The sequence below is a fragment of the Oryx dammah genome, unplaced genomic scaffold (genome assembly GCF_014754425.2).
Source record: "Oryx dammah isolate SB20612 unplaced genomic scaffold, SCBI_Odam_1.1 HiC_scaffold_3, whole genome shotgun sequence".
Lineage (NCBI taxonomy): Eukaryota > Metazoa > Chordata > Mammalia > Artiodactyla > Bovidae > Oryx > Oryx dammah.
This window is the reverse complement of record NW_024070187.1, coordinates 84,064,542-84,092,006: the sequence shown is the minus strand read 5'-3', so window position 1 is coordinate 84,092,006 and position 27,465 is coordinate 84,064,542. Positions and strand designations below refer to the sequence as shown.

The 27,465-nt window shown below is 37.2% G+C and overlaps 2 pseudogenes; one reads left to right on the top strand and one right to left on the bottom strand.

Annotated features, from left to right (window-relative positions):
- The first annotated feature begins 13,986 nt into the window (after positions 1–13,986).
- LOC120862200 lies at positions 13,987–20,825 on the top strand (annotated as a pseudogene).
- A 4,063-nt stretch (positions 20,826–24,888) lies between these two features.
- Positions 24,889–26,073, bottom strand: LOC120862201 (annotated as a pseudogene).
- Between the last annotated feature and the right edge of the window lie 1,392 nt (positions 26,074–27,465).

The following is a 27,465-nucleotide window of genomic DNA, read 5'->3' as shown; positions in this document are numbered from 1 at the left end:
TGATGTAGTGGTTTACTTCATTCATTGCTTTCAGTCCAACAAGTTGAGATGCTTGTTGGAGGCTTTATGAACATTACAAGTAATTCTATTTTCAGTGCTAACCATATTGAGTATTTCCTTAATATCTGACATGATTTTGGGTTCCATATTCTAAAGGAACTAGACAAGGAGTAATGTAGAGCACATTCTAATCAGAGCTTTCCTTCCAGTCAGGATGATCAGGAAACTCGTAGGGTTTCTACTCATCTGTAAAGCACATTTTACACCATCAATTTCCTTTCATATCATATATTAGGTGTTGTCCCTCTTGAAATGCAAAGCTTTGCTTTGTATTTGATTTGAAGATTGCCCTTCACTTGGATATTAGTAATGATAATACTCATTTGATAATAATAATAGTACTTAATTTGTATTGTAACACTTCATAGCTTCAGAGACCTAGTGATTTTCATATATTAACATGGTTGTTGGTATGATGGAGCAAAAGTAAATGACTGGAATTTAATACTCATCGTTTCAAAGTAACAACTTTTTAAACATTTATTTTAATTTATTTATCTTTCACTGTGTTATGTCTTCATTGCTGCTCATGGGCCTTCTCTAGGTGTGGTGAGCAGGGGCTCCTCTAGTTGCAGTCTGTGGGCTTTTCTTTGAGGTGGTTTCTTTTATTGCAGAGCACAGGCTCTAGGATATGTGAGTGTCAGCAGTTGTAGCTTGTGGGCTCTAGAGTGGGAATTCAGTAGTTTCATTGAACAGGCTTAGTTGCCTGTAGCAGGTGAAATCTTCCTGGACCAGGGATTGAATTCATGTCTCCTTCAGTGGCAGGTGGATTCTTAACTACTGGACCAACAGGCAAGCCCTAAACTAACTTAATTAAAAGAAATTTTCCTATATTAATTTTACTTAGAACATATACATTTGGAGAGAAGAAGCAAATTTCTTAGAGCTACACTGCAGATTCATTGAGGAAAATGCATTTCTCAGAAATACTATTTGCTATGGGGAAAGATTTCTCCATCTAAAGAGAAACTCAGTGGGTTCTCTCATTTCTTCCTTCACTTCCATCACTTCCCCTGGTCTTCTCATAAATGGTCTTTTGATCACCATTTACAAGCACAAGTACTTAACTAACATCTGCTGGAAATCTTCAGTAAGCTTGAAAACACAGCTTGAATTTTAATAAAAAGAGGTATCTCTTAAAAAAAAAAAAAAAGGAACATTCCCTTTCTTTCTTCTCTAATCATACAGGATCAGTTTTGGGGGGTCTGGACAATATTTTGAATTCCACTCAATTCTCCCCTTTAAAAAAGATGTCTCTAACATTCTTTTCTAAAAGTCTATCTCCAAAAAGTTATTTAACATAATACGTGGTTGGATGGCATCATCGACTCAATGGACATGAGTCTGAGTAAACTCCGGGAGTTGGTGATGGACAGGAGGCCTGGGGTGCTGCGGTCCATGAGGTCACAAAGGGTCGGACGCGACTGAACTGAACTGAACTGATATCAACCAGATTTAGTAATGATTTGTCATAGACTTTTATATTAATATCTCAGGCAAAATAGACCTTAAATTACAATCTCAGAATAAATATTAGTTTATCAAATTAGTCTAAGAACATAAAAATATATTAGAATGAATATAGAATTATCTTAAAGAAAGTATCCGACACTTTGGACCCTGTGGACTGTAGCCTGCCAGGCTCCTCCGTCCATGGGATTTTCTAGGCAAGAATACTGGGGAGGATTGCCATTTCCTCCTCCAGGGGATCTTCCCAACGTAGGGATCAAACCCAGATCTCATGCAGCACAGGCAGACTCCTTACTGTCTGAACCACCAGGGAAGTAGGACAAATATGAATGATTTGGGCATTTTTCAGTTTTATTACAGGAATAGTGGCACAAATAAGAACAAGATAAACATAAATTTATTCTTCAATGGGGAATTAACTATAAAAAATACATCAGAAAATTATTTATTCTTAATTTTATGAGTTTGAAATAATTATTATATTTTAAGATATAGAGTTTAAAAAACATAAACACTAATGTTGCTTGTTTTAAGACCTAATTCATGTAATCAATGCAGTAATTTATCATAGTGCTAAAGCATTTTTTTCTGACAGTAAGATAATGTCTTTTTCTATAATACTCTTTCAGTTTAGTTCAGTTCAGAGGCTCAGTCATGTCCGACTGTTTGTGACCATATGAATCGCAACACACCAGGCCTCCCTGTCCATCACCAACTCCTGGAGTCTACCCTAACCCATGTCCATTGAGTCAGTGATGTCATCCAGCCTCACCCTCTGTCGTCCCCTTCTCTTCCTGCCCCCAATCCCTCCCAGCATCAGAGTCTTTCCAGTGAGTGAAGTCTTCTCATGAGGTGGCCAAAATATTGGAGTTTCAGCTTCAACATCAGTCCTTCCAATGAACACCCAGGACTGATCTCCTTTAGAATGGACTGATTGGATCTCCTTGCAGTCCAAGGGACTCTCAAGAGTCTTCTCCAATACCACAGTTCAAAAGCATCAATTCTTTGGTGCTTGGCTTTCTTCACCATGCAACTCTCACATCCATACATGACTACTGGAAAAACCATAGACTTGATTAGACGGACCTTTGTTGGCAAAGTAATGTCTCTGCTTTCAAATATGGGGCCACCCAAGATAAGCGTGTCAAGGTGGAGAGGTCTGACAGAATGTGGTCCACTGGAGAAGGGAACAGCAAACCGTTTCAGTATTCTTGCCTTGAGAACCCCATGAACAGTATGAAAAGGCAAAAAGATAGGACACTGAAAGATGAACTCTCCAGGTCAGTAGGTGCCCAATGTGCTATTGGAGATCAGTGGAGAAATAACTCCAGAAAAAATGAAGGGATGGAGCCAAAGCGAAAACATTACCCAGTTGTGAATGGGACTGGTGATAGAAGCAAGGTCCAATTCTGTAAAGAGCAATATTTCATAGGAACCTGGAATGTTAGGTCCATGAATCAAGGCAAACTGGAAGTGGTCAAACAAGAGATGGCAAGAGTGACTGTTGACATTCTAGGAATCAGCGAACTAAAATGGACTGGTGCTGGGGTCCAGCCCTGGTGGATCCAGAGTAATTTGAAGGGAGGCAGAATCGGCGTCCTAGGAAAAACTTATTTAACTACAGATAGAGAGAGAGATTAGAAATGGATAGTGTAGTAGGAAATATTAGTGGAGAAAAAGATGCTGAATAACTTGGTTTATGTGGGAAACCAATAAAACTCCAAGACAAGGAATTTGCACCATCTACGTTGGGCCACCAGTGCCCGTTTGAATATTGGAGGGTGTCCCACCTTGGGCTCCCTCTCTCACAGATCTTAGAAGCCAGGGCAAGTAAGTAGACATGATGAGTACCCATGCTCCAGATGGGAATTCAGCCAGAAAAACGGGAAACAAGAAAGAACGACACGGGGAAATCAGTCTTTCCAGAAACTGATCCGATTTCTTTATTTTTTAGGTTTGCTTATATACCTTTTGTTACACATAGAGACAAATGGAAATTTTAAAGTCACGCGGGGGTCAGCAGTCCTGACCTTTATCAAAATCAGGTGCTTCACATAAATGTATAAAAAAGGTCTTAGGGGTTTTACATCATCTTCTGGCCATGAGGCCTGCTGACATTTTATGACCCTTTCTTTCTGATAACCAAAAAACTTATTTTTTCCTAGGGTGTTTTTTCTTAAACCAGGCTCCACCCTCCGAAGGTACCAGATAAAGTTGCATTCCTATAAGGTGAAGGTGTAGTGGGTTACAACTAAGAAAGGAATGTATTTAACCTAAGGTTAATATGATTAATCTTAAAGGTTAATACTTATTTCTCCTATATGCTAGTTATATTTAAGGGCAGGGAATATGAAGATTTAGCAGCAAACATCAGCCCAACAAATGAAAACCCTTCACCAACGTTCCCCTTAAGATCTATTTAGTCTTAAGATAGTGATAAAGTTACATTTTCACATAGCAAGGACACAGTGATTTATAACAAAGTACAGTTATCTATAACAAAAGAGAAAATTCATTAACTCAAAAAGTCGAGTATTGCTAACATCAAAAACTACTATATTTCTTTTTCTATATTCCAAATACATTAATATATTCCCAGGTGCCTAAGGATATGGAAGCCTGGCAGCATTCATTGACTCAACAATGAGAAAAGCCCCATGCTAATTAAGATTTTCAAAATACTCCAAACTCTCTCTGCTGTTTATGGTTGAGAGGTAGTAAACAATCATGCAGTGGCAGGAGTGTGGATAATCCTGTCTCACAAGCTAGTCTGCCAGCAGAGAGGTTTGACCTGAGACACCCTTGTCACGCCCAGGAATTTTTATTGACTGGAGCTGCAAGTTTACTCTTTCTCCAAGAGAACCAGTAGAGAATACCCCCCTCCCCCCATAAAGTCAAAGGTGTAGGTGAGAGCATAAAACAGTAAAGTAGGCACTCTGGTTTTGGGGGTAGATGCTCGGGAACAGGGGTTTTCCTGGGGCTTGATCCCACCTTTAGTTATGCCTAAGCCTCCTTCCTCATGACCTTTGCCATGGGCAGAGTTCCTCATGCTGGCTCCCGGCAGACTGGAATGGGTTAATTTAACTCAGATGACCATTATATTTACTACTACTGTGGGCAAGAATCCCAGAGAAGAAATGGAGTAGCCATCATGGTTAACAAAAGAGTCCGAAATGCAATACTTGGATGCAAACCATTCAATATAACAGTAATCCAAGCCTATGCCCCAACCAGTAACGCTGAAGAAGCTGTAGTTGAACAGTTCTATGAAGACTTAGAAGACCTTTTAGAACTAACAATCAAAAAAGATGTCCTTTTCATTATAGGGGACTGGAATGCAAAAGTAGGAAGTCAAGAAACACCTGGACTAACAGGTAAATTTGGCCTTGGAATACAGAATGAAGCAGAGCAAAGGCTAATAGAGTTTTGCCAAGAGAACACAAAGGTCATAGCAAACACTCTCTTCCAACAACACAAGAGAAGACTCTACACATGGACATCACCAGGTGGTCAACACTGAAATCAGATTGATTATATTCTTTGCAGCTAAAGATGGAGAAGCTCTATACAGTCAGCAAAAACAAGACCAGGAGCTGACTGTGGCTCAGATCATGAACTCCTTATTACCAAATTCAGACTCAAATTGAAGAAAGTAGGGAAAACCACTAGACCATTCAGGTATGACCTAAATCAAATATGATTATACAGTGGAAGTGAGAAATAGATTTAAGGGACTAGATCTGATAGATAAAGTGCTTGATGACCTATGGAATGAGGTTCATGACATTGTATAGGAGACAGAGATTAAGACCATTCCCATGGAAAAGAAATGCAAAAAAGCAAAATAACTGTCTGAGGAGGGCTTCCAAATAGCTGTGAAAAGAAGAGAAGTGAAAGCAAAGGAGAAAAGGAAAGATATAAGCATCTGAAGGCAGAGTTCCAAAGAATAGCAAGGAGAGATTAAAAAAAACAAACAAAAAAAAACCCTTCCTCAGTGATCAATGCAAAGAAATAGAGGAAAACAACAGAATGGGAAAGACTAGAGACCTCTTCAAAAAAAAAAAAAAAAAAATAGAGATACCAAGGTTACGTTTCATGCAAAGACGGACTTGAAAAAGGACAAAAATGGTATGGATCTAACAGAAGCAGAAGATATTAAGAAGAGGTGGCAAGAATACACAGGAAAACTGTACAAAAGATCTTCAAGACCCAGATAATCACGAAGCTGTGATCACTCACCAGACATCCTGGAATGTGAAGTCAAGTGGGCCTTAGAAAGCATCACTATGAATACAGCTAGTGGAGGTGATGGCATTCCAGTTGAGCTATTTCAAATCCTGAAAGATGATGCTGTGAAAGTACTGCACTCAATAGGCCAGCAAATTTGGAAAACTCAGCAGTGGCCACAGGACTGGAAAAGGTCAGTTTCCACTCTAATACCAAAGAAAGGCAATGCCAAAGAATGCTCAAACTACCACACAATTGCACTCATCTCACACACTAGCAAAGTAATGCTCAAAATTCTCCAAGCCAGGCCTCAGCAATACGTGAACTGTGAACTTCCAGATGTTCAAGCTGGTTTTAGAAAAGGCAGAGGAACCAGAGATCAAATTGGCAACATTTTCTGGATCATCGAAAAAGCAAGAGAGTTCCAGAAAAACATCTATTTCTGCTTTTTGACTATGCCAAAGCTTTTGGCTATGCCAAAGCTTTTGACTGTGTGGATCACAATAAACTATGGAAAATTCTTAAACAAATCGGAATACCAGACCACCTGACCTGCCTGTTGAGAAACCTATATGCAGGTCAGGAAGCAACAGTTAGAACTGGACATGAAAAAACAGACTGGTTTCAAATAGGAAAAGGAATACGTCAAGGCTGTATATTGTCACCCTGCTTATTTAACTTCTATGAAGAGTACATCATGAGAAACGCTGGGATGGAAGAAGCACAGCTGGAATAAGACTGCAGGGAGAAATATCAATAACCTCAGATTTGCAGATGACTCCACCATTATGGCAGAAAGTGAAGAGGAACTAAAAAGCTTCTTGAGGAAAGTGAAGGAGGAGAATGAAAAACTCTCCTCTTAAAACTCAACATTCAGAAAACTAAGATCATGGCATCTTGTCCCATCACTTTATGGGAAATAGATGAGGAAACAGTGGAAACAGTGTCAAATTTTATTTTGGGGGGCTCTAAAATTACTGCAGATGGTGATGCAGCCATGAAATTAAAAGGCGTTTGTTCCTTGGAAGGAAAGTTATGACCAATAATACTCTTTAAAAACCATAATTGAATCTTTCACCATTTTATGCCAAAATCAAGATGTCTTGCATAATATAAAATTATGTTAACATAGAGGAGCTTAACTAATTAAATGTTTAGATACTTTATTTCTGAAATTTCTCCATTTTTTTCAAAAAAGATACTCTGATAAATAAGTGAATCTATTCTATTTTATAGAAACTGGAACTTCTCTTAAACACTAATATTTGCCTATTTAAATCATCTACACATCATTTTATTAAATAAACAATATGCTAATAATTTTAGGTATGCAGAGACTAAACCTTTGTAACATGCTTTATTTTTCCAGTTTAGTTTTAATAGGCAATTTTTTTCCTGCATTTTTATGACATCTGGCTTTCCTAGTCTGTTATAATAACATGTTCTAAAATACTTTATATTTAAACTAGTTACATCTCATACATCTTTACGTTAGGAAATCCTGCTCAAATTTCTTCCATATCAAGACTTAAATTAAAATAAAAAATTTAAATTACCACAGGTATATGCAAATATTTTGTACATATGTGCATATATATATATGAACACAATGTCAAGTTCTATGTGTCATAAATAAAAAAAGATCCATGAAATTCTATGCTTTGATTTCTAAACTTGGCTGTCTTTTATGGTGAAGGACGTATTTGTTTTAGCTATATTCAACATATTTTAGCAAAAATAATGATTCATCTGTAATCTCAGATCTAACATTATCCATATATTTATGAGGATATCAACTGTAATATTTTAAAAAGCAGTACAATTGGGGCTTAAAATAATATGCAGTTTATGGAGCAGAGAAACCTTAGTTTTGCAATTCACATTGTATTGCCACCGACCTTTTGTTTCTCAATTTTGTTTCCTCCCTAGGTTCTTTGCTTCTGAATCCCACTCCATTTCCTAATGTTCTAGATTCTGGCTCTAAACTTGGCTGAGTAGACTGAGATCCTAAAAATCACAGTCTCACTTCCTGGCATTTATTTCCCTGGAAGATGTCCTTTTTATACACTTACATACAATTCTCTCATATATAATATCAGCAAACCATGTGACATCATGAAATACAAGTACTTATCTTTCATTCTTTTCATATTTTTAAAACTCAACATTCAGAAAACTAAGGTCATGGCATCTGATCCCATCACTTCATGGCAAATAGATGGAGAAACAATAGAAACAGTTACAGATTTTGTTTTTTGGTTCTCCAAAATCACTGAAGATGATGACTGCAGCCATGAAATTATAAGACGCTTACTCCTTGGAAAAAAAGTTATGACCAACCTAGACAGCATATTAAAAAGCAGAGACATTACTTTACCAACAAAGGTTCATCTAGTCAAAGCTCTGATTTTTCCAGTAGTTATGTATAAATGTGAGAGTTGGACTATAAAGAAGGCTGAGTGTTGAAGAATTGATGCTTGTGAACTGCGGTGTTGGTAAAAACTCTTGAGAGTCCCTTGGACAGCAAGGAGATCCAACCAGTCCTTCCTAGAGAAAATCAGTCCTGAACATTCATTGGAAGGACTGATGCTGAAGCTGAAACTCTAATACTCTGGCCACCTGATGCGAAGAGCTGATTCATTTGAAAAGACCCTGATACTGGGCAAGATTGAAGGTGGGAGAAAGGGATGACAGAGAATAAGATGGTTGGATGGCATCCCTGATTCATTGGACATGACTTGGAGTAAGCTCTGGAAGTTGGTGATGGACAGGGAAGCCTGGCATGCTGCATTCCAGGGGGTCACAAAGAGTTGGACATGACTGAGTGGTTGAACTGAACTGGTTCTAACAGTGTTAGCTGATATATCAAAGTGGCTATGATTTGCATTTCTGTGAGGGTTAGAAATACATTTCAATTTGGGGGGGGGCATATGTATGTTTTCTTTGGAAAAATTATTCAATGTGTCTGATCAGTTTTAAATCAGATTATTTTACTATTAATTGTGTGAGTTTTTTTTTTTTTTTTTTAAATTTTATTGGAGGATGGAATCCCAGGGATGGCGGAGCCTGGTGGGCTGCCGTCTATGGGGTCGCACAGAGTCGGACACGACTGAAGCGACTTAGCAGCAGCATAGTTGATTTACAATGTTGTATTAATTTCTGCTGTCATTGTTGCTTAGTTCCTCAGTCATGTCTGACTCTTTGCGACCCAATGAACTGTAGCTTGCCAGGCTCCTCTGTCCTTGGAATTCTCCAGGCAAGAATACTGGAGTGGGTTTCCATGTCCTTCTCCAAGGGATTATCCCAATCCAGGAACTGAAACTTTGTCTCTTGCTTGGCAAGCGGATTCTTTACCACTGAGCTACCATTTCTGCGGTACAGCAAAGTAAATTGGGAGATTGGGTTTGACATATGAGTTCTTTATATTTTGGGGATATTAATGCCTTAATAGGTATGTGGCTTGCTGATATCATCTGTCAGTTGCCTTTTCTTTCCTTCCTTCTTTTTTTTTTTTTTGCTGTGCACAACTTAATATTTTGATGTTGTCCCACTTGTTTACTTTTGTTCTTACTGCTGTGCTTTTGGGGTAAATCAAAAAAACTGCTGCCAAGACCAATATCAAGGAACATGTTCCCTATTTATTCTTCTAGGAATGGTTTAGGTTTTTGTTTTTATGTCTAATTCTTTATAAATTTCATGCTAAGTTTGTGAGTGGCATTTGGTAGAGGTCCAGTTTCACTCTTCTGGACATGGTAATCTGATTTTCCTACATTGTGTATTGCAAGGATTGTCCATTCCCCATCTATTGTTATTGGAACTCATGTTGAATATTAGTTGCCCATATTTATTACAGTTTTTTTTTTTTTAACTTTCAACTCTGTTCCAGTGGTCTTTGCCCATATTTTATGCCAATGTCATTTCAGTTCATGATTGCTATTTCTTTGTAACATAACTTGAAATCAGTAAGTGTAATATCTTCAGCTTTGTCTTTCTTTGGGGGATTGTTTTGGTGATTCAGGGTGTTTTATGGCTTCATACAAATATTAGGAGTGTTTTTCCTATTTTTGTGAAGATGCCTTGAAAATTTTATATTAACTGTATTAAGTAGTAGTAACAATGTAGTATTAGTTGCTTAGTCATGTCCAACTCTTTGTGACCCCACAGACGACCTCTCAACGTCTCTTCCACATTGATTTCTCCCTCTTGTGGGGGATTTATTTAAGTTGTGTATCTCCTTTTCATCCCACAATACCAGCCTCATGTTGAGAGTTTCCCATTTGTCCTCTTAAGTATAGAGTCCTGAAATGTCCAAGGTTGTGAGTATTCTCCCAGTACTACAGATATGGGTCAGATTTCTGCATTTGCTAACTCTTGCTGTCCATGGCAGTGCACAGAGGAGATGGTTCTGTGGGTCAGGGAGGAGGAGCAGAGTGGTGTGGGTGAGCAGATGAAGCACTGGGGAAGCCTGTGGCCACTCAGACTGGCCTGCAGATGAGGTGTCTAAGGAGATGGTGGGAAGTCCACCTGATGGAGTCTGCAAATTGTTTAGTAGGAAGAACCACAAAGTGGTTAATGGCATTGCTTTGAGGAGTTCTAAGACTCAGCAATGATACCAGCCTCTTGTAACCCCTTAGCTTTGAAGATCACTCAGTAATCTTGGCAAGGTAAAAAAAAAAAAAAAAAAAAAAAAAAAGAGGCATTCCTTATTGCTGGGACACCATGTACTGATTCATACAATTTCACTTTCCCCATGTGGGAGAAATTACATTTTACATGGATCTTTTGTGGCACTGAACCATGATAATTGGGGAAGAAGTGACAGAAAAAGCAAAACTCTTACCCTCTTCAATGCATACATTCTTGGGATTATTTGCTCTCAAGGTGGGCTGAAACTTATCCATTGGGCTTTCAGATTCCCAGAAAGTTATGCTCATCCTGAGGTAACTACCAAAATCATTGTTCTATGGGGATGACAGTAGAGATCTCCTATTCTGCAGTCTTGCTGATGTCATTCCAGAGAAGAAATTCTTACCATGAAAACCTCAAAGAAAGCTGATATCAATGGAGAAGGAATGTGGAATGACATATTAGAAATCAAGTCAGTATTTTGTGGGCCATTTCAGAGAGTATAGATTTTAATATCTATATAAGACATAGTTATTAAAATATTTGACTCCACTAAGATAATTTGTGAAAGAGAATTCAAAAAAAAAAAAAATCAGTGAAGTTTCTCTAGCTTCCCAGGTGACTCAGTGGTAAAGAATTTGCCTGCTAAGCAGGAGATTCAGTAGACGCTGGTTCAATCCTGGGTCAAGAAGGTCTTCTGGGGGAGGAAATGGTAACCCACTCTAATATTCTTGCTGGAATAATCCCATGGATAGAGGAATCTTGTGGGCTACAGTCCATGGGGTCCTAGAGAGTCAGACACAACTTAAAACTGCAGCAAAATTTCTCTATGGAATGTGAGTTGCGTGTGTGCAGAATTTGAAGCAGTGAGACCATAAGGGTTCTGTAGTAATTCCAGATTAGATATATAAATGACTATAATGGTGAAGTCTACAAATGTAAATAGATTGACTTATAATTTTGTAGTAGAATGTGTAGAAATAGTAAACAGTTGGATAATTACACAATTACATTTTTGTTAAGAAACAATTATTCTTATGACAATGGTATCATTATATATTTCTATTGTTTAATTGCTTGAGGAAAATAAACTTTTTAAGCAAATGTCCCTAAATATCATTGGATTCAATTCTACAGAGTGTAGTGAATTCAAGTTGCAAAAATTCAAGCAAAAAAAAAATGGAATTTTATATTATAAAAATTATTTTAGAACAAGAAGGCAAAGATAATACAATTAGATTTGCTGGATAGAAGGATAATATTATCAAGTTATGTTCTTCATGACTTCCTTTCTTCACTCTATTAATAAAGTATCTCTTCTCAACATAACATTAGTCTGATGAGAACCAGAGCTTGAATAAGCTGCACTAATAGTGAAAAGATATATTTCTCTGTTTCTCTTAAAGATAGATGTGATTTAGCAGGAAGAGTACTGAATTCAGCATCAGAACATTTGGATCTAAATCTCTCTGCCTTAACATCTCAAAGTATGCATAGTCACTCCATCTGGCAGTAAGTGATGGCCTCATTCTTAACTGAATATTTAGCAGATTTATCAGTAAGAAAAACACTACAGAGACTATCCTGTTCAAACAAACATTCAAATAAAAGCAGAGAAAAATATCCGAAAAAAACAAAAAAACAAAACAGTTCAGTTCAGTTGCTCAGTTGTGTCCAACTCTTAGTGACCCCATGGACTGCAGCATTCCAGGCTTCCCTGTCCATCACCAACTCCCAGAGCTTGCTCAAACTCATGTCCAGTGAGTTGGTGATGCCATCCAGTCATTTCATCCTTTGTTGTCCCCTTCTCCCCTCACCTTCAGTCTTTTGCAGCATCAAGGTCTTTTCCAGTGAGTTAGTTCTTTGCATCTGTTAAAGTATTGGAGTTTCAGCTTGAGCATCAGTCCTTTTAATGAACATTCAGGACTGATTTGCTGTAGGATGGACTGGTTGGATCTTCTTGCAGTCCAAGGGACTCTCAAGAGTATTCTTCAACACCACAGTTCCAAAGCATCAATTCTTCAGCACTCAGCCTTCTTTATAGTCCAGCTCTCACATCCATACATGACTACTGGAAAAACCATAGCTTTGATTAGATGGACCTTTGTTGTCTAAAGTAATGTTGACCAAAGTATTTTCTCTGCTTTAAATATGCTGTCTATGTTGTCATAGCTTTTTTTCCAAGGAGCAAGTGTCTTTTAATTTCATGGCAGCAGTCACCATCTTCAGTGATTTTGGAGCCCCCCAAAATAAAGTCTCTTCCTAATTCCATTATTTCTCCATCTATTCACCATTTATTTATTTATTTGCCAAAAAAATCTAGTCTTCATTGAATACACATGAGATGATGATGGATTTTCTTAACATTATTTAGAAATTATTATGAATTCATGTTTAACTTCACATGCCTTTTTTTTTTTTTAATATCAACTCTTGATGAAAGTAAAAGAGGAGAGTGAAAAAGTTGGCTTAAAGCTCAACATTCAGAAAACGAAGATCATGGCATCTAGTCCCATCACTCCATGGGAAATAGATGGAGAAACAGTGGAAACAGTGTCAGATTATTTTTTTGGGCTCCAAAATCACTGCAGATGGTGATTGCCGCCATGAAATTAAAAGATGCTTACTCCTTGGAAGAAAAGTTATGACCAACCTAGATAGCATATTCAAAAGCAGAGACATTACTTTGCCGACTAAGGTACATCTAGTCAAGGCTATGGTTTTTCCTGTGGTCATGTATGGATGTGAGAGTTGGACTGTGAAGAAGGCTGAGCGCCAAAGAATTGATGCTTTTGAACTGTGGTGTTGGAGAAGACTCTTGAGAGTCCCTTGGACTGCAAGGAGATCCAACCAGTCCATTCTGAAGGAGATCAACCCTGGGATTTCTTTGGAAGGAATAATGCTAAAGCTGAAACTCCAGTACTTTGACCACCTCATGCGAAGAGTTGACTCATTGGAAAAGTCTTTGATGCTGGGAGGGATTGGGGGCAGGAGAAGAAGGGAACGACCGGGGACGAGATGGCTGGATGGCATCACTGACTCAATGGACGTGAGTCTGAGTGAACTCTGGGAGTTGGTGATGGACAGGGAGGCCTGGTGTGCTGCGATTCATGGGGTCGCAAAGAGTCAGACACGACTGAGCGACTGAACTGAAAGACTCATTGGAAAAGACCTTGATGCTGGGAAAGACTGAGGGCAGGAGGAGAAAGGGACAACAGAGGATGAGATGGTTGGATGGCATCATCGACTCGATGGACATGGGTTGGGGTGGATTCCAGGAGCTGGTGATGGACAGGGAGGCTTGGCGTGCTGCTATTCATGGAGTCGCAAAGAGTCGGACGCTACTGAGTGACTGAACTGAACTGAAAATAAGTTTGGAAACTTATTCTGAGGGGTTTCTTTGTAACTCATTTTATTGACTTTATTGATATTTTTCTTTCCATCAAAACAGTTGTATTTCCTTTTAATCTTTAATGCAAAGTACACAACTCAAAGTTTAGTCCAACCATCTATAAACTGACTGTGAATCTCAGAGAGATCTTTGGATTGTGAGTTTCATGAACTTGGTTTAAACCCAGATTTTGTTTGAGCACAGTTAATGTCATGAAAACTGCAAAAGTCTTCTGTGTCCTTTTCATGCTACATTTATCATTCTTTGACCCTGAAAGGAAGGACTACTGGGAAGGTACTTGTATGACCCATGGATTTTAGTCACTGGGTTAATTTAAAAGTTATTCTGGATGAACTCCATTTTCGTGGGCATGAGATAACCATCCTGGTACATTCAACAAGTTTTCTGTTTGATCATTCAAGATTCCCTTTAATGTGGAGATTCTTCAACTTCCAATAAGTAAAGAAGGTTTCATGGAAGAACTCAGTGCTGGTCTCTACACACTTTCTTTTGAACTGCCAAAACTTTCATGATGGGACAGGCAAGTAAAACTGATAAAAATGATCATATTTTTTTTTTTTAGCAACAGACAAAAGAGTATGTGATAGTGCTGTCACAAAGAAGGAACTACTCAGCAGGCTACTGACAGCTAAGTTTGATATCTGTATTGCAGACCCTTTAAGCCTTTGTGGAGAATTAGTGGCTGAACTCATCAATATTCCATTTATATATTCTTTGCAGTTTTCCTATGAAAAAGTCATTGAGAGATTGTGTGCTGGGCTGCTTATGCTTTCTTCATATATTCCTGATGTCACATCAAGACTGACAGATAGTATGACTTTTATACAGAGGCTGGAGAAATGGTTATTGTATACCATGAGTGATGTGATATCTGTACATTATTCATTTCCAGAATGGAATGAGTATTACAGCAAGTTTTTAGGTAAGAGAAATTTGCATGCAATAATGATTCTTATTTCATATGTATAATCAGAGTGTCTATCTGGCTGTATGAAACCTTTGAAAAGTTTTAAGTGAGATATGAGATTCTGTTGCTTAACTGTTTTGAGTGAAAACAATAACTTTTTCTTTAATTTTTCCTTTTTTTTTAAGCTTTTGGTTTTTTGTTTTGTTTCAGATAACTGGGTATTGAAAATATGTATCACAGAAGAAATATTCTCTTTATTTTCCCATATATCCTGTTTGATGTTACTAATTTTTTCAAGTATCTGGAAAACTCAAATCTGACAGTGTGAGTTCCATAACCCTGGATTATTTCTCTCTTTTTTACTTCTCTTTTTATACACTCTGTTTTCTTTCTGATTAATCTTCTCTTTTTTCAAGCTTTCTATTTACATCCTATCAACACTTGGTTGGCTGATTCCTGGGCTTGGAATATGGTGAGCGTGAAACTGGAAAAGAAATATATAAATCTTGGTTTCTCTACTCTTGTCTCCCAGAGGAGAAACATGGAAGATTTTTCTCTAAAGGACCATGTTTCTAGATGTTTAAACTTATCTCATTTTCATCCTGTTGTTATTGTTCTGTTCATAACTACATTAAAGTCAATTAGTGAGCTTTGACTCCAACAAAAAGATTTTCTCTATTTCAGTAAGTCTGTGTGCCCCTTTGTTTTTCATTTTTCATAATTGATTTTTTAAAAGCAGCATTTATTTAATTTATTTAATTGTGCTAAGTATGATTTTGCACAATATAATAATTTTCTTAGAGGAGGCAGTACCCTAGTTGCATTATCTAGTTAGATTTTTTAAAAATATAATTAACATATAATATTGTATTAGTTTCAGGTGTGGATGAGGAAATTAGCCAATAGTTAGCCTAAGAAACAAGTGAAAAATTTTATTTGAGCCACTGTGAGCATTTTAACCCAGGAGAGAGTCTTTCAGAAAGCTCTGGAGAATATTTCACCAATTAAAAGTCAAAGAACAGTTATATGTTTTTGAGATAAAGGGTTTTACATCAGAGTAATATACTGACAGTTTACAGAGGCCAATAAAATGAGTGGTGGGTCACTGTGACCTCTTGAGAGATTAAGGAAGGAATGCTATCTCCTAAGGAGTTACTTTGCTGGTGCCAGGAGGAAATAGTAATTTTTGTTTGTTTTTGTTTTATTGTGAGTAGACATTCCTGTACCTTCTAAGGAGATCTTGATAATGTACAATGGAGATGCAAAATGTATACTAAAGGGAAGCAGGGTGTTGGCTCAAATGGCAGAGAACTTTTTATGTTAAATTTTTCTTGTCCTGCTTTAAAACCATATTGTTTCATCACAGGTATACAACATAATGATTTTATATTTGTACATATTTTGAAACGATCACTAAGGTAACTTTAGTTAACATTCATCACCACACATAGTTAAAATTCTCTTCTGCTTTGAGATAAGAACTTTAAACTTATTCTCTTAGCATATTTCAAATATACAATACAGTATTAACAATGATGGGCTTACCTGTTGGCTCAGTAGTAAAGAATCTGCCTGCCAGTACATTTGATCCCTAGGTCAGGAAGATCCCCTGGAAAAGGAAATGGCAACCCACTTCAGTATTCTTGCCTAGAAAATCCCATGGAGAGAGGAGACTAACAGGCTACACTCCATGGGTGGCAAAAGTGTCAGACAGTACTTAGTGAGTAAAAGACAACTACATATTAACTATAATTACCAAGCTGTACATTAGATCCCCAGGACTTCCTTATTTGAAAACTGAAGTTTGTATCTTTTGTCCACCTTCACCTTTGTGTCTATCCTTTATCCCTAGGATGTGGCAACCACCAGTCTGTTCTCTGTAACTTTATTTTTCTTTTTTTTGTTTCACTTTCTTTTTAGATTTCATATTTAAATAATATCAAACAATATTTGTCTTTCTCTGAGTTACGTTACTTACCATATTTCCTTCAAGTTCTATTCATGCTAAGCAAGTGGCAGATTGTTCATTTTTCTCATGACTTAATAATATTCTTTTTTTTTTGATATAACCATATTTTCTTTGTCCATTCACTCACTGAAAAACATGTTGTTTCCACATTATGGGTATTGTCAATAATGATACAACTGACATGGGAGTGCCTCGCATTAGTTTTATTTCGAAGTTTTTGAGGGACAACCATACTGTTTTCCATTGTAGCTTTACCAATTTACATTCCCACTAACAGAGCACAAGGGTTCTCTTTTCTCCACATCCCCACCAGTATTTTCTATCTGTTCTCTTTTTAATGATAGCTATCCTAATAGGTGAAAGTTGATATCTCATTGTGGTTTTGAGTTACATTTCTCTGGTAATTAGTGATGTTGAGAACATTTTTATGTACTTGTTGACTATTTGAGTATCTTCTTTGGAAAAATGTCTATTCATGTCCTTTGTTCATTTTTTAAATTGAATTATTTGGTTTTTCCATTGTTGAATTCTTTGTCTTCCTTAGACATTTTATATAGTAACAACAAATGAGATACATGGTTTGCAAGTATTTTCTCTCAATTCATAGGTTGCTTTTTCATCTTGTTAATTATTTCTTTTGCTGTTCAAAAGCTTTATAATGTGAATTAGTCTGTACTTTTTAATTTTTAATTTTATCACATGATTTTGTTGTCATATTTAAAAAAAAATCATTGCCAAGATCCATGTCTGAAGGTTTTCCCCTATATTTCCTCCTAAGAATTTTATGGTTTCAGGACTTCCATTTATATTCTTCTTATTCCATTGCAAGTTAATTTTTGTAGTGAAGTAAAATTGGGGTCTAGTTTCATTCTTTTGCATGCAAATATCCAGTTTTTTCAGCAAGAATTATTTAAGACTGTCTTCCTCCTCTGAATATTTTTGGCTGCTTTGTGAAATGTTAGCTGGCCATATATGTATGGGCTTATTTACGGGCTCTTGAGTCTGTTCCATTGATCAGTGGGTCTGCTTTTATACCAGTGTCATATCATTTTGATTGGTACAGCTCTAAAGTATTGCTTAAAATCAGAAACTGTGATGCCTCCATCTTTGTTCTTCTTTATCATGATTGCTTTGACTATTTGAAGTCTTGTAGTTCCACATGAATTTTAAAAGTGTTTTCTTTGTTGCTATTTTTTAACAGAAGTATCAATATCTCTAAAACCCTATCATTACTAAAAATTAAGCTTATTTCTAAATAATTAACAGTTTTCTTTGCACTTATGATCTGTTGTTTTATGTAGCCACTTCATTTTTCTCAAGATATCTGTTCAAAATTTCCTCTGAGAAATTATTTCTTCTACAACTCACAAACAATATGAGTGCTTCTACTGAAGTATGCTACCCAGAAATATGCCACAGATTCAAAAAAGGTGTATGACCTAACCAAGGTTGACGTGTTGCATGGAGGCTTTTTCTGGGCACTCTGTGACAGAAACAGGTGCTTATATCCCTAGAATCGACCCTAAAAAATGTGGACAAAACTGCTGCAAAGTGAGATTCCAAGCTGCAAAAGGCAAAAGTGAGAAAAGAAAACTGAAAATCTTCTGGTGACATTTTCTGAGTCATGGATCAAGCAGTGACTGATCTACAGCTGGACTGAAGCGATTTGCCTACTTCTGGTTCCAGCAACTTTGTACTCAGTTTTGAAAACTCTTTTATAGTAAGGAACAGTGATAGGATATAACTCTGTCTCTGATTTATTCCTAACTCTTGGCACATTAGAACATTCTTTTGGGTAATATATCGATAATCTGAGAAAGAATAATAAAGGCTTGGTAAACAGAAGAAAAACATTTCTTTGACTCTCATAAATTTTAAAATGCTATTACATATAGATTGCTATTCAGAATCCATTGAAGATCTTCATTATAAAGTATATTTCAAGTATATTTTTCAGATTTTAAAAGGATAACATAAATTATACAATTATAAACTGAATCATGTCACAGATATATTCAAATAATTGAAAAGGAAATGAGTAAGGTGGTATTTGTTTCAAAACATACATTGAGGAAATATTTATAAACATTTTGGGAGAAAAAGATCTGTTAGGTTAGGCATAAAAATGGTCAGTGTCTAAAGGGGTAACAGAACCATAATTTAATGGATTTTTTTTTACCAGACAGAAATATAACTCAAGTTTTTAACTTCACAGTATCAGAACACAAATGTCCACAATAAATCAATAATAAATAACAAACCAAAGCATAGGCACACTTTACTATGCTTTTCTTAAAGGATGTAAGTAATTTTTTAATCATTTAATATTCAGTGAATGCTCCAGCATTATATCAAATGTAGCATTGCTTTTGGAAATTCCAAAATGCTTTTCCAAATTTGAGATATTGTCTCACAATCTTCTTATTCAAATAAACTGCTTTTTAAAATCTCTTCTGCAATATCAGATTCATTTCAATAAGATGCATTAAGAGCATGCATGTGTGTATGCATGCTAAGTTGCTTCAGTCGTGCCTGACTCTGTAGGACTGTAAGGAATGCAGCCTGTTAGGCTGCTCTGTCCATGGCATTCACCAGGCAAGAATACTCAAGTGGGTTGCCAGTGCTTTCCTCCAGGAAATCTTCCTGACCCAGGGATTGAACCCACGTCTCTAAACATCTAACCTGTATTGGCAGGTGGGTTCTTTACCACTCTAGATTACTAAATTAGGAGTGGATAATTAACAGGAAAAAGATGTCATCTGATAATATGAAGGTTTGTGAAACAATCATATGACCCTGCAATTCTACTCCTAGGTTTAAAAATGATGACATATGTATATAGAAAACATATACATGAATGCTCATATCAGCATTATTCATAGTAGACAAACATGAAAACAGCCCCAAAGTTCACCAACCTGTGAATGAATAAACAAAATGAAGTATATCTCAACAAAAATCTTTCAGCAACAAAAAGTAATGAAGTACCGATACATGCTACCATGCAGGTGAACCTTGAAAAAAATTATGCTAAGTGAAAGAAGGCAATGAAAGAGACATGATAATGTATGAATTCATTTATATTAAGGGAAATAAAATTATTTGGGAACAGGCAAGTAAAGAAAAAAAATAGGTTACTGGTTTAGAAATGGAGAATGATGGCCAATGGATACAGGATTTCTTTTGTGAGTAATAAGTTTGCTTTTGAATTTAATAGTGGTGTATATACGTACACATGTGTGCTCAGTCAAGTCCTACTCTTTGTGACCCCATGGACTGTAGCCTGCCAGGCTCCTCTTCTATGGAATTTTCCAGACAAAAATACTGGAGGGGGTTACCATTTCCTACTCCAAGGGATCTTCCTGACTCAGGGATGGAACCCATATCTCTTGAGTTTCTTGCATTGGCAACCAGATTCTTTTATCACTGAGCCAGTGGTGATGTTCTCATAATGTTACAAATGTACTAAAAACTACTCAATTGTTTATTTAAAAAGAAGAATTGTATGGCATATAAAATACATCTCAGTAAAACTGTCATTAAAATAAATCATGAGAGAGAAACTTCACACAAAGTGAATAAGATTATACCCCTGGTTAACACCAGTAAGGCTCCAGTATGGGCTCTGTTTTGGACCTGAAACTGGATTTTTAATACCTGTGTCATTAACAGAGTGAGCCCCTAAATTACTGAGATGTGTTTGTGATCTTTTACATAAAAAGATTGTTCTGGTCATATAAAAAATCCTTATATTTTCTGATCAAAACTTCATCACACTTAGAACATCAAGAAAATATTCAAAAAGCCATGTGGTGAGAAAACAGATAGATATGGGTTCTTCCTATCAGTGATATGGAGCACATATTCCAAAAGGAAACCAAACTCTGGGCAAGGTTCTTGCTGCTGCTGCTGCTGTTGCTAAGTCGCTTCAGTCGTGTCCAACTCTGTGCGACACCATAGACGGCAGCCCGCCAGGCTCCCCCATCCCTGGGATTTTCCAGGCAAGAACACTGGAGTGGATTGCCATTTCCTTCTCCAATGCATGGAAATGAAAATTGAAATGGAAGCTGCTCAGTTGTGCCGACTCTTAGCAACCCCATGGACTACAGCCTACCAGACTCCTCTGTCCTTGGGATTTTCCAGGCAAGAGTACCAGAGTGGGGTGCCATTGCCTTCTCCGGGGTAAGGTTTTTATGCCCAGTAATTAAATATAGTTCAGAAATGAAGCTCTGTTTCTGAACTAAGGAAGATAACTCAATGCAGAGTCACTAATTTGAGTTCATGTTCACTTGGTCTCCACTTCAGTTGAAAAGTCACCTTTTGGTAATGTTTATCAGCTAAATATGTCGAAATGGCAAATATTACACCATCAAATTATTATGCAGTGCTCTATCTTCACCAAAGAGAACAAAGTCTTGTGAGACAGGAGTTATAATTATGTATAGAAAAGAAGGTCATTACTTTCTTTTTTTAAAATTTTTTTTAATTTTTATTTTTATTTAATTTTGCTTTACAATACTGTATTGGTTTTGCCATAGATTGACATGAATCAGCCACGGGTGTACATGAGTTCCCAATCATGAATCCCCCTCCCACCTCCCACCCCATATCTCTCTGGATCATCCCCATGCACCAGCCCCAAGCATCCTGTATCCTGTATTGAACATAGACTGGCGATTCGTTTCTTACTGGATAGTATACATGTTCCAATGCCATTCTCCCAAATCATCCCACCCTCTCCCTCTCCCACAGAGTATAAAAGTCCATTCTATACATCTGTGTCTTTTGCTGTCTCGCATAGAGGATTATCATTACCATCTACCTAAATTCCATATATATGTGTTAGTATACTGTATTTGTGTTTTTCTTTCTGGCTTATTTCACTCTGTATAATAGGCTCCAGTTTCATCCACTTCATTAGAACTGATTTAAATGTATTCTTTTCAATGGCTGAGTAATGCACCATTGTGTATATGTACCACAGCTTTCTTATCCATTCATCTGCTGATGGACATCTAGGTTGTTTCCATGTCCTGGCTATTATAAACAGTGCTGCGATGAACGTTGGGGTACATGTATCTCTTTTAATTCTGGTTTTCTCAGTGTGTATGCCCAGCAGTGGGATTGCTGGGTCATAATGCAGTTCTATTTGCAGTTTTTTAAGGAATCTCCACACTGTTCTCCATAGTGGCTGTACTAGTTTGCATCCCCACCAACAGTGTAAGAGGGTTCCCTTTTCTGCACACCCTCTCCAGCATTTATTGCTTGTAGACTTTTGGATCGCTGCTATTCTGACTGGTGTGAAATGGTACCTCATTGTGGTTTTAATTGCATTTCTCTGATAATGAGTGATGTTGAGCATCTTTTCATGTGTTTGTTAGCCATCCATATGTCTTCTTTGGAGAAATGTCTGTTTAGTTCTTTGGCCCATTTTTTGATTGGGTCATTTATTTTTCTGGAGTTGAGCTGCATAAGTTGCTTGTATATTTTTGAGATTAGTTGTTTGTCAGTTGTTTCATTTGCTATTATTTTCTCCCATTCCGAAGGCTGTCTTTTCACCTTGCTTATAGTTTCCTTTGTTGTGCAGAAGCTTTTAAGCTTAATTATGTCCCATTTGTTTATTTTTGCTTTTATTTCCAATATTCTGGGAGGTGGGTCATAGAGGATCCTGCTGTGATTTATGTTGGAGAGTGTTTTGCCTATGTTCTCCTCTAGGAGTTTTATAGTTTCTGGTCTTACGTTTAGATCTTTAATCCATTTTGAGTTTATTTTTGTGTGTGGTGTTAGAAAGTGATCTAGTTTCATTCTTCTACAAGTGGTTGACCAGTTTTCCCAGCACCACTTGTTAAAGAGATTGTCTTTACTCCATTGTATATTCTTGCCTCCTTTGGCGAAGATAAGGTGCCCATAGGTGTGTGGATTTATCTCTGGGCTTTCTATTTTGTTCCATTGATCTATATTTCTGTCTTTGTGCCAGTACCATACTGTCTTGATGACTGTGGCTTTGTAGTAGAGCCTGAAGTCAGGCAGGTTGATTCCTCCAGTTCCATTTTTCTTTCTCAAGATTGCTTTGGCTATTCGAGGTTTTTTGTATTTCCATACAAATTGTGAAATTATTTGTTCTAGCTCTGTGAAAAATACCATTGGTAGCTTGATAGGGATTGCATTGAATCTGTAGATTGCATTGGGTAGTATACTCATTTTCACTATATTGATTCTTCCGATCCATGAACATAGTATATTTCTCCATCTATTAGTGTCCTCTTTGATTTCTTTCATCAGTGTTTTATAATTTTCTATATTTAGTTCTTTAGTTTCTTTAGGTAGATATATTCCTAAGTATTTTATTCTTTTCATTGCAATGGTGAATGGAATTGTTTCCTTAATTTCTTTTTCTACTTTCTCATTATTAGTGTACAGGAATGCAAGGGATTTCTGTGTGTTGATTTTATATCCTGCAACTTTACTGTATTCATTGATTAGCTCTAGTAATTTTCTGGTGGAGTCTTTAGGGTTTTCTATGTAGAGGATCATGTCATCTGCAAACAGTGAGAGTTTTACTTCTTCTTTTCCAGTTTGGATTCCTTTTATTTCTTTTTCTGCTCTTATTGCTGTGGCCAAAACGTCCAAAACTATCTTGAATAGTAGTGGTGAAAGTGGGCACCCTTGTCTTGTTCCTGACTTTAGGGGAAATGCTTTCAATTTTTCACCATTGAGGATAATGTTTGCTGTGGGTTTGTCATAGATAGCTTTTATTATGTTGAGGTATGTTCCTTCTATTCCTGCTTTCTGGAGAGTTTTTATCATAAATTGATGTTGAATCTCATCAAAGGCCTTCTCTGCATCTATTGAGATAATCATATGGCTTTTATTTTTCAATCTGTTAATGTGGTGAATTACATTGATGATTTACAGATATTGAAGAATCCTTGCATCCCTGGGATAAAGACCACTTGGTCATGATGTATGAGCTTTTTAATGTGCTGTTGGATTCTGATTGCTAGAATTCTGTTAAGGATTTTTGCATCTATGTTCATCAGTGATATTGGCCTGTAGTTTTCTTTTTTTGTGGCATCTTTGTCAGTTTTTTTTTTTCTGTGATATTTGCTTTATTGTGGCACTCTAAGGCATGCCTGCACTCACACAACACTGTGAATATCCTGTTGGATCAAACTGCTGTTGACAAAGCCATCTGCCATGGCTTGGTGCCCAAATACAAGGCCATGAGGGAGGCAAAGTTCAAGTTTGAGGCAATCAAAGACAGGCAAAACAAGAGGTTCTTCCCAGGCTGTGATTTTAGATGCTGCCTACATCATCAAAGCAACTTCCCAGGAGAAAAATAAACAGAAGGTAGTAATATGCAAAATACTCTTAAAAAAATTTTTTTTATGGAGAACTGTCATTAACACAGCAGGATCAGATATGATTATGAAAGATACAAAAAAAAAAAAATAAAAAGAATGTTAGCATTTAATAGAAATTAAAACCTGAGCTGAAGGCTGATCAAAATGTTTGATACTTGGCACTGTTCTCATGAAAGATAAGAAATTTGTTTGGTCTTATAAATAAGACAGGTAACTCAGAAAAAGTTAAACTTAGATTTCAAAAAAGCTACAATGCAGTAACACTTGACTTTTTCAAAACTTCACTATGCTACTGGCAAACATTTAAGACAACCAGGGTTATAAGAAGCTCTTGAAGGGGGAGGCAGGGAAGCATATAAATTGTAGATTTTTAATTTGCAAGTTGAGATTATTTTGAAGAAATAATTCTGTTTTATTTATTCATTTAGCTCTAAAAGGCTGGCTCGGCCTGTCAGAGCACAAGAGAGAGTTCAAAGACGTGGGTAAGGACTAACGTGAAGCCGTTCCAGCTTCTAGAAATGAGTGGCGCGGTGTCAGACCACCACAAAGGGCAGCATCAGCGGGGGGAGGAGGCCTGCAGTCGAACTCACTGCTCTCTGGCTTCCAGAGTGTCACTTACTAAGAATCTGATGAAAAATAGGGGTGCTCTTCTCCTTTAATTAGTAACTATCTATAAACAGAGAAATGAACAAAAAAAGCTAACACAAAGTGATGTACTTCACTGACTAAAAATCTGTGAATGTGAATTCATTTTAGTATGCTGAACCTTGAGACATACTTACAAACCAATGGGTAATATACTACAAAACTTTAAAAACATAAACTCTCATCTACAACAGAACTCTAAAACTGATGGAATTAATTTCTCCCTTTTAATTATTCTTTTCAAGGAAAGTCCTGAAACTGAGCAGTCACTGGAATTTCTACACCTTTACATGTCATCAAAACATTATATATATATATATATATTTGTAGAAATGATGCAGGAAGCAATTTCAAAAGAGCTCAAGGAACTTATGTTCTCTAGAAACACATTTCCTGTTTTTTGTACTGCAGGTTACATAAAAAATAAGGAAGGCTGGACTCATAATTTCTCTGATCCCAATGTCATTAAACTCCCAATGTCCTCATGCTAGGAAAGGATACAGTATTTAAGTACACTATTAAATTTAAAAAATACCTCCAGTTCTAAAAGAAACACTTTTTATTTTTTAAAAAAGGGCTGATGCAGTGCCCTTTACTTAGCGGAGACCAGCCACTGACTTCCTTCCTTTACCAGCTTTCCAAGATGACACCAAGCGAGTTTTTGCCCTAATGCTCTTGCCCCAGGCTTTCCGGGGCTGCTCTTCTTTGTGCACCTTCGTGTGCTGCCTGAGGTGTGAGCTCTGGCTGAAGCATTTGCCACATTCACTGCACTGGTAGGGCTTCTCCCCAGTGTGGGTTCGCTGGTGCTGAATGAGGTGGGAACTCTGGCTGAAGCACCGGCCACATTCGTCACAATGATAAGGTTTTTCTCCAGTGTGAATTCTCTGATGCTGAATGAGGTTTGAGCTCTGTTTAAACCTCTCTCCACACTCATCTCACCAATAGGGCTTCTCCCCGGTGTGGACGTGGCAATGCTGAATGAGGTTAGAACTCTGAAAGAAGCTTTTCCCACAATCGGCACACTTGTGGGACTTCTTTCCAGTATGGATCTTCTGGTGCTGGAAGAGAGTCGAGCTCTGACTGAAGCTCTTTTCACATTCAACACATTTATAAGGCTTTTCATCCAGGCCTCGTCTCAGTCTCCTGAAGCTTGAGTCAAATCGGACAGTCACCCCCCCATCTCTGCCGCTGCCGGCCGGTTCTGCGCTGGTTCTCATAGACTTTTCCTTGGCTTGAGCTCCGAGATATACCTCCTTTAGGTTTTCCTAACCGCATGGTGAAGAGCCAAATGTATTCTTAAGACAGGTTATGTCCTTCTTCTGAACGAGTGTTCCACTTCCTAGAGCTACACAGCTCAGAATTTTCGCCGCTGCCCTTGCTCACTCGCCCCGAGCCCTTCCCATCAGGTTTTGATATTAAGGTGATGGTGGCCTCATAGAATGAGTTTGGAAGTTTACCTTCCTCTGCAATTTTCTAGAAGAGTTTGAGTAGGATAGGTGTTAGCTCTTCTCTGAATTTTTGGTAGAATTCAGCTGTGAAGCCTTCTGGACCTGGGCTTTTGTTTGCTGGAAGATTTCTGATTACAGTTTCAATTTCCGTGCTTGTCATGGGTCTGTTAAGATTATCTATTTCTTCCTGGTTCAGTTTTGGAAAGTTGTACTTTTCTAAGAATTTGTCCATTTCTTCCACGTTGTCCATTTCATTGGCATATAATTGCTGATAGTAGTCTCATGATCCTTTGTATTTCTGTGTTCTGTTGTGATCTCTCCATTTTCATTTCTAATTTTATTGATTTGATTTTTCTCCCTTTGTTTCTTGATGAGTCTGGCTAAAGTTTGTCAATTTTATTTATCCTTTCAAAGAACCAGCTTTTAGCTTTGTTGATTTTTGCTATGGTCTCTTTTGTTTCTTTTGCATTTATTTCTGCCCTACTTTTTAAGATTTCTTTCCTTCTACTAACTCTGGGGTTCTCCAATTCTTCCTTTTCTAGTTGCTTTAGGTGTAGAGTTAGGTTATTTATTTGACTTTTTTTTTTTTTGTTTCTTGAGGTATGCCTGTATTGCTATGAACTTACCTCTTAGCACTGCTTTTATAGTGTCCCACAGGTTTTGGGTTGTGTTTTCATTTTCATTCATTTCTATGCATATTTTGATTTCTTTTTTGATTTCTTCTGTGATTTGTTGGTTATTTCGGCCCTTAAGTATAGCAGCAGCTTCAAAGTCTTCATCACTCTGTACCATGACAACCCACATGCCTATATTTCTGATGGAATTTGGTGAAACCATGCTGGGCAAGAAAGACCTTATCCTCCAAGTACTGTGGTTCTGCATTCTGATTGCCAATTACTGCCCAGGATCATTGAGGTGTAGGCATAGAAGTTGGCCACATTTGATTCAACCAGATGGACTGGGAGGCCTGGCATGCTGTGATTCATGGGGTTGCAAAGATTTGGACACGACTGAGGGACTGAACTGAATTGAATTGATCGCTATAAGAAGCAACTTCCATGGGTTTAAAAGGATAGGTCTATTGTTTTTTCTTTTTCCTTTTCCTCCGTTTGGAAGCCAGGCATTAATGAATCAGGCTATTAAAAAAAAAAAAAAAAAAAAAAACTCTTAGTGAAATTTAGAAAGTTATGTGCATGTCCCAGGGAAAGACAGTGGCTCATACAAATACCCAGGAAGACCCAAGGCTTTACCCTCAGCCTGATTTCTGGCAAAGAGAAACACTTCAACAACAGCAATAACAAAAATCAAACTGTTAACAAAGCAGCAAGTATGATTTC